This window comes from Aptenodytes forsteri, unplaced genomic scaffold (assembly GCF_000699145.1).
Source record: "Aptenodytes forsteri isolate BGI_AS27 unplaced genomic scaffold, ASM69914v1 Scaffold171, whole genome shotgun sequence".
In the NCBI taxonomy this organism is placed as follows: Eukaryota; Metazoa; Chordata; class Aves; order Sphenisciformes; family Spheniscidae; genus Aptenodytes; species Aptenodytes forsteri.
The window spans coordinates 4,627,878-4,636,131 of NW_008794211.1; the positions used below are offsets into that span (position 1 = coordinate 4,627,878).

General features: G+C 46.5%; 1 protein-coding gene across 1 annotated transcript in view; it reads right to left on the bottom strand.

Annotated features, from left to right (window-relative positions):
• The window catches only part of SCML4 (sex comb on midleg-like 4 (Drosophila)), a 52,205-nt gene extending 46,048 nt beyond the window's left edge, over positions 1 to 6,157 (bottom strand). Inside the window, exon 1 of the mRNA XM_009285161.1 lies at positions 6,083 to 6,157. The gene's annotated coding sequence lies outside the window, so the exon portion shown is untranslated. The remainder of the gene's footprint in view (positions 1 to 6,082) is intronic.
• Positions 6,158 to 8,254: the final 2,097 nt, after the last annotated feature.

Below are 8,254 nucleotides of genomic sequence, written 5' to 3' on the forward strand. Positions count from 1 at the left end.
GTTGGAAAAGACCTTTAAGATCATCAAGTCCAACTGTTAACCTTGAAGCTAACAGTCCACCACTAAACCATGTCCCTAAGCACGACATCTACACGTCTTTTAACTTTTAAGATGAGTCAAATTGAGAACCTAACCCTGCCAAGTCCACCACTAAACCATGTCTGTCAGCACGACATCTACACGTCTTTTAAATACTTCCGGGGTGGTGACTCAGCCACTTCCCTGGGCAGCCTCTTCCAATGTTTAACCACTCTTTCAGTAAAGACATTTTTCCTCACGTCCAATCTAAACCTCCCCTGCCGCAACTTGAGGCCATTTCCTCTTGTCCTATATAAATATATATATATGCTCTCATGCATGCACACATCCATATAGACACTATTTTGGAGACAGCACATCTAATAACTTCTGTTTCAGTTGCGTGTTGGCTCCTTATTCCCCTTACTGGCTCACAGCTCAGTGGTCCCAAACACAGGCGCACGAGTCCCCTCTCCAGCCCTTAAGCCTCATGCACCATCTTAGTGTGTGCTGCCTCACCAGCATCATCAGCCTGCTGGAGGTGGAGGTGGGACAGTGCCCGGTAGACCTCTTTCTCCAGCTGTTCTCCAGCTCTTGGAGGCCCAGGCAGGCTTATGTTCAAGAGCAAATAAACAGAGGGCAAGACTTGTGTAAACTGTCCAGCTTGGAAGCCTCTTCTTGGCAGTTTGCTGTTTTAGCAAACAGTTAACTGCAAAATTAATTGCGACAGTATGTGCTCTACAGCGTCTGGATACAGATAAATGCCATTTTATTAGGGGTAGCAGAGAATGTGCCTTCATTAGATCAAAATAAAACAACGCCTGATTACAGGAGACAGTACACTAGCAAACATAGCTTAAATACCTTCTGGACACTGAAACCCTGAGTAGTCCCTGAATATCACTAAGCGTAGATCTCCAAGTATTTAATTTAAAGATGTCTTTTCTTGGACTGATCCTTCTCTATCAAAAAGCCAACCCAACCAACCAGCTGATTGAGAGCTTGGCAGTAGAGACCACATATGCATAAAAGTGAAAAAAAGCGGTGAAGAAGAGAGAAAGAGAGAGAGAAAAGGAGACAGAGCAAATCTGTCAGAGCACTTTAGGAAATCCTTGCGGTAAGGCATTTGAATCAGCTTTTGAATATCAAATATCGTAAGTTTTAATATGCACAGCACGAGATATAAAAGGCAATGGTTGCTTTAAAATAAGATGTACAACCAGCCCCCCCGGTCTTATGGACCTTCTGCCATGGAAAAGAGATCAGAGAAAGCTGATCAGAGATTTAGGGAAGAAAATAAGTGTGTCTACTTTGCCAAAGTCACAGTGCATTAGATGCAGGGAGAACTTTGGCTTTCATGCTGTTGATGCCAGCTGCAGGCTTATTTGAGTATGCAGTGGCCCCGGACGGGGAGGACCCTGTTGAGTCCTGGAGTTTCTGTTACCACCTGCACACCCTTTCGGAGCAGTCAGGATTCATCTAGCTGATACTTGTGTTATCCCACACCAAAAAAAAGTGAAAGAAGGGGAAGAACATTTCCCAGATAGCTTTTTCTTCTTCTGAACAAGTTCTCTGCCAGCTTGTATAGTAAAATACACAGGAAAGAAACAAGATGAACCAAGATGCAAACTTTCCCTGTACTTTTCTTAAACCACTTAGATCATAGGTCCTCATCTTTATGGCTCCTAGTTCCCCTGTACTAGTTGTCCCTTGTCCTGACAAAACATCTGCTAGAAAAGGCTGGGGTTCACCCCGTCCCTGCAGGCCTGTGTCCTTCCAGCCAGGAGGGCAGAGGCACCTCCTGGCCACAAGAGCTTTTGCTGCTGGAGAGAAAACTGCCTCCAGCCCCCGAAGATGTGCACACAGATGCGCACCAAGGTGAGTGCCTGGGCCAGCCTGGTCCTGCCGTGTGGGCTTCCGATGGCTGGGTAGAAAGGTGCCATTAAACCTGCACCAGGGAAGCACAGAGCTTCCAAGTACATGTTTTGGGGTCCTTGACTATACCTCACACTCTCTGTGCATTTGGCTGTGGGTGAGGAGGCTCAGCATGAGGCAAATCAGGGCTCAGCTCAGTCACCGGGGCAGAGAGGGTTCAGCACTGTGCTGGCAAAGGCAAAACACAGTCCAAGGTCTTTCCCACCTTTTCTTCTTGTGTCATGCAATACCTTTCTTCTGCAAAGCAAATGATGCAGGGGAGTCTGCATGCAGCCTCCTACATCCCCTAAGTGTTTTGCAGTGAATGAGGCAGGTAACCTTAAGAGGAGTGTATGCAACCTTGAAATCCAAGGCTATATCACAGGACAAGTGAATAATCAGGGCACTTTAAGCTTGTCTGTGTAATCTCGGTCCTGGTGTGTCCGAATCCTGACTGCTTATTTGTCATCATTAATAGTGACTTCTAGGGCAGCAGGGGAACCTATGCCCTGTAATGGAAATTGTCACTCCACGCTCCACGCACCGTCCTGCGCAGGGCAACTCTTTGCTGCCCACCCCGCCTGGCAGGAGCTTGCAAGGTCCTGGCTGACCGCTCGCCCCGGGCTGGGGCCAACTCCCCAGGCAGGAGCTGCTGCGGTGGCACGGGGAGACAAACTGCCCTCGGGCTGCTCGGATGGGGCCATCGTTTTGTTGCCCTCTGGGAGGGATGTGGTGGTCTTCGCTGCAGCACTGCCCCGCACGTGCGTTGCTCCGATGTCCTCTAAGACCGTGAATCCCCCCACGATGCTAACACAGCCTTCCCTCGTACGGGGTTTCCGGGTGGCTTTTCGGGGCTGCCCCTCACTTACAGCCAGAGAAATAAAACTGATCCATCTATTAACCACCCCCCAGCTGCCAGAATAGACTTTTTCCTAATGAGATTCAAACAGTCAGAAAGAATATTGTGTTTAGGGAAAATGTTGCATTTTATGGCAAATAATAGCTTCACATCAGGTACAAAACAGCTTTTGGAAAAACAGCTGATGAAATTTTATAACTAAAGCTGTGAAAAAATAAACAGGATAGTGAGGAAAAGGACTGCTTGGTGGTGAAGCGTGATGAAATGTCATTTTAAGAAGACACAGATATTTGCTTTAATATCAATGAAAACAGGCAATGGGTCATCTGGCTATAAAGAGCATGTGATTAGAAATGTCTGTTATTCACATCTCGGTCAAAATAAATTTAAATCTAGGCTGTAAATTCCTAGTTTGCTAAAAATTCAGAAGTATTTTTCCATCTGTTCTGTAATAATTCAGCTATCTGGTTGCTATAAAGAATTTGGTCGTCTGCCATTTGGGCAGGGAGTCATTTTTTAAAATGCGTTTAAGTCTCATGGTATCTGAAAGTCATGCAATTAGCGAGCTAATTAAATCAAGCTAGAGTTCCCCATCAAAAAATGTAATCTTTGACACGCACTGGGGAAGTGTTTGTGATGGGGAGAGGGGTTCACTTCAGCTGAGCGCACAGCGTATAAAGGCGCCTCACAGAAAATGTTGCTTTGGTGTACGAATCCTATAGGGCAAATAAACAGCGCCAGGCCAGATGCCTCGGATGCTACAGCTCACGAGTGTCAGCTCCAGAAACTTAAGCCATCAGTTATAAAAGGATGTCTTTTTAGTCACCATCACTCACTGAGAAATAACATCGTCCCAGATTCACCGCCGCAGGAGGGATGCCGTCGCCTCCACGCTAAGTCCCTGGGGATGGGGAGGAGGCATGTGTGGTACCCAACAGGTACCACACAGGAGGAAAAACTTCCCTTTGGAAGAGGAAGGGGCAACAGCAATCAACTGCCTGGCCACCTAGGTCCGAAGTGCAATGTTACCGCAGCATTTTAGAAAATTTAAGTTTCCCTTTTCACTTCTCCCGCTTAGAAATATGTGGTGGTCAGTGAAAGGCTTTTTCACAGGTGGATGGGTGCATTTGGGGTGGGACAAAACATACTCCCCAGCAATTTTTTTTTTTTTTTAAATTTACAAATCAAATGTAAATGCGGAATAAAAAATGGGGGTCAGCAAGACAAGCAGGGGCAGAAGGGCTGAGGTCTGCTGAAACTCCACATACAAGGTCATTGTGGTATTTGGCAAATCACTTAATCATCTCAGGGACTCAATTTCACCACATCTCCGAAGTATTATTATCCCAGACTTGGGATGGTTTTGATCTAAAGAGCCTATAAGTGACCCAGCATTACTGATAATATTTTAAATTATTGGTAATAACCAGTAACTCAAGTAAAACAATTCAGATGTTTCTGTCCCAGAGTTTTAACCTAATACTGAAGTGAAAAACAGTAAGTATTTCCATTTTCCACATTTTACAAAACACTAGAGTAGTTGCCCCAGTCTTAGCTCGGACACGCAGCTCTATTTTGGACTACTGCTATAAGATTCTGCGGTAATCCCAAGAGAGACACCTGAGCCTGCTGTCAGGTTGGCTCTGCCTGGCCACTGCTGTTATATCATTCACGTTACCAAAGTTAAGGCTTTTCAGAAGAAATGGGAAACTGCAGCTGGAACTGTTTCTTAGCCGTGCGAGGTCTGTTTTCAGCACATGCTGAAACACACTTCAGAATGTGCCTTCACAGCAGAGAGGGGTACGGATGAAGTAGGGAGAGCATGGAGAGACACGGGAGAAGGCAGAAGATGAGGAGAAAGCATTAAGGGCTGAGGTACTGATGGCTACTGCAGTAGGTGTTGCACAGGGGGAAGCAGAGGAGCAGGGGATTCCGGAAATGGGATGCAGAGGGGTGGCGAGGAGGACTTGCCTGGAAAAGAGAGAGGAAGGAGGATGGAGGTTGGAGGATGGGAGGAAGAAGAAGGTCTGGCAGGAGGTGAAAAGGAGGGAAGGGCAACGATAAGGGTAGCCTGCTCTAGATAAAGCCCAAACCCAAGGAGCTGAGACATTTGGTCCAGGTGCCCGGAGCTTGGCCGGCAGCACTGCTGCCTCCCCTGAACCGGGAGAGACCCAGGGAAGAACTGGGCAACACCTGGGGCGGAGCCCTTTTCCAGGGAAGGCTGGGACAGGCCCTGTGCATGCACCCCTCATGTTACTCACTTTTCTGTTTTGACATCAGGAACTTAAGCAGCTATTATTTTCTAACAGTCAGCAGTTTGCCCTCCTTGTGTAACAGACTGCATGTCTGTACCCATTCCCATTAAAAACAAGGAACATGCACAGCAAACATGTACAGTGCCCCTAGCTGGCTGTGGCCAGAGATGGAGAGAGTAACAGAGCAATCTACTGACAAGACGACCCCTCACTACAGTGTAGCTCATTTTCACTCCCCAGAATAAATTCCCCTCCCCTCAGCACTGCAGTCCTGTTTTTCCCTGGTCTGAGGTGCAAAGGTGGCCCTGCTCCTGCCGGTGCTGAGCCCACCAGGGAGGGACACAGTGGGAGAGCCCCAGCCCGCCGGCAGCCTGTGAAGGGCTGAAGGCGCTCAGGGTTTCTTTATTTCTTTAGCCCTGCCTCCCCACCTGGGTCGCATTGAGAGCTGGGCATGATTTTCCCCCAAAGTGAGCAGACAAATAATCAAAACAGCTTTTCCTTCAGTAAGTGAAACATTACTTTCTAAAACGTCCCTTTTTTTTCCTTTGGAAATTAGGTTTATTTTCTCCTTTTATTCCCACTCCCCCACCTTCAGTAAGTGAAATCTCATTACTTTCTAAAACGTCCCTTTTTTTTCCTTTGGAAATTAGGTTTATTTTCTCCTTTTATTCCCACTCCCCCATATTCCTTTCCTTTTCCTTACATTTTGTTTCATTTCTAATCACTGTTAGTGAGAGCGAAGAAAAAAGTGACAAATGAGAGAGAAGGTGCGCAGCCATCTCACACAACATTGTGGGAGACAAGTTATTTTCAAACAACACAAATTAAAAGAACTGTAAACTTTAAAAAAATATATTCCCTCTATTTTTCACTAGCTCAGGTAGAAGAGAAAACGGCTTCTCTTGCTTTTCTTGCATTGCTCTGCCTGATGCTTGCACAACTTTGCCTCCGTTCCTGCATTTCACCTGAAATTCTAGGAGAAAATGTATTAAATCCAGCAGGAGGTAGAGAAAGAGCGTGAAAAACACGTGTCTACCTTGTACCCGGGTTTTCTCCCTCTCTTCTTTGGGATCTTCACGACCGGCAAAGCACCGGCTGGTGCCGAGTAGAGGTTGTGGAAAAAAGCGTGTTGTGCGCGCCGCCTGGGGGGGGGCCCGCCCTCGCTCCCCCCCCGCCATTCTGGGGGACTGCATCTCCGGGGGCCAGGCTGGGGGTCGGGCACGGCAAGTGGCTCATCTGCCCCCGGGCTGCTGGTCAACCAGAAGGGAGAGAAAGAAAGAAAAAAAAAAAGAGCTTTTTATTTATTTTTGATTTTAGTTTTTTCATCCAAATGCAGCGCAGTAGCACGTTTTCTCATGCTCTCATTTTCTCTGTTACTGTCGATCATAAAGCAGCACGGGGGCCAGGCTGGGGGTCGGGCACGGCAAGTGGCTCATCTGCCCCCGGGCTGCTGGTCAACCAGAAGGGAGAGAAAGAAAGAAAAAAAAAAAGAGCTTTTTATTTATTTTTGATTTTAGTTTTTTCATCCAAATGCAGCGCAGTAGCACGTTTTCTCATGCTCTCATTTTCTCTGTTACTGTCGATCATAAAGCAGCAACAAATACGCCGCAGATGTGCACTCCTGAGTGGGATTCATCTGACCACAGCTGCCTAGGCTTCTTCAAAGCAGGACAAAACCCTCACCATGCCTGTTTCTCTCCGCTGACCATGAATACAGTACAGCTGGCTCAGGTGGCGAGGTCTCTATTGCAGACGTCTAATAGGTGAACCCCACAACGGCCACCTTAACCCTGCATCCTGCAGATAAGTGTGATGAAGGCACCTAATGGGCTTGCACCCATCAGTGCCTGCTTTCAGAGAGGTTTGGAGTAGCTGACCTCCTGAGGTCCCTGCCAACCTGATTTTTTTTCCCGGATTCTGTGGTTCTGCAAATCCTCCCTCACCTCGGAAGTGCTACCGATACCAAAATGGGCTTCCCTCCGCTTCATACACAGCAGTCCTGAGCGAGGAGGCAGAACTGGACCACGAGGCTGCCGGCACAAGGTAGCCACATTAGAGGAGAATTGCCAAACATTTACTCTGCAATTTTATAGCATCTGTTACCATGCATGTTAGTAGTGGGCTTTTGGATGTACTCCATCAAAAGCTGTTATTTCGCCACAACTCCATGCAGCTGATTAAGTTGAGCAGGGGTAATGGAGTGGAATCTGGTCCATTTTCCTCTGTCCAGGTTTTAATAAAGAAAACAAATATACAACCATACACAGAGTATCAAGGGAATATACAGCATTCTTCACAGCTTCTGGTAAGGGTCACGTGCTAACAAAGGTCAATGAAAAAAACAACAACTGCAGAAACACGTTTTCAAATGTTGGTTTGTCCAGGCATCTGCTTTCCTGCACGTGGGCAGAATACTAGTCCCAGTCCTGCCTGCATACATTGCTAGACGTAAGGGTCTAAGCAATTCTCATGCTTTTATGATAAGCCTTGTGATGGCTGATGTTTTCAATTTCATGCTCCCTCAGGCCAGTGATAACGGAAGACTCCCTGCTCTCCGTTTTTACAGAGCAGACTCATAGCCCTCTCAGCTACACAGAAAAGCCTAAAGATGTGGTCCAAGAGCATCCTCTAAGCTCAAAAAACATAAAGCAAGTAAAGGTTTGTTTATTACTACAAACAACTACAAATTTTTACAAAATCTACAAACTATAAAGTCTACAAATTTCTTACTACACTTCAAATCTCATGATTTCAGAACCCAGTGGGATCAGACTGATCAGAGCTGACATTGCTGGGAATGAAATCGGGGTTGCTCACCCACATAGTGGGAAGGGTACCACTTGATAGGGGCCTGTGGTGGCAAGCGTCTGCAGCTGGGGGCTTCTCTGCTTCAAAGGAAAATATGTTTTGCCTAGATAAAACTTTGTAAGCTTGACTGACTAACAAGCAACTCACTTCTCTGGTCTTATCCAGTCAGTAGTTTACACAATCTGCTGTAGGATAAGAAAAATAGAGAGCTCCCAGCCCTACCCTCCAGTAAATGCATTTATTTGCAGTATATTAGAAACTGGGTTTTTTTAATAACACTAGGGGTATCTGCTCAGGTTAGACAGATCCATTACATATGGCAGGACTTACAGACGGACTATAAAATTTCTAGTCTTCAACATCGGCTGCCTAAAACTCTCATGCAAACACTGAATGTCTA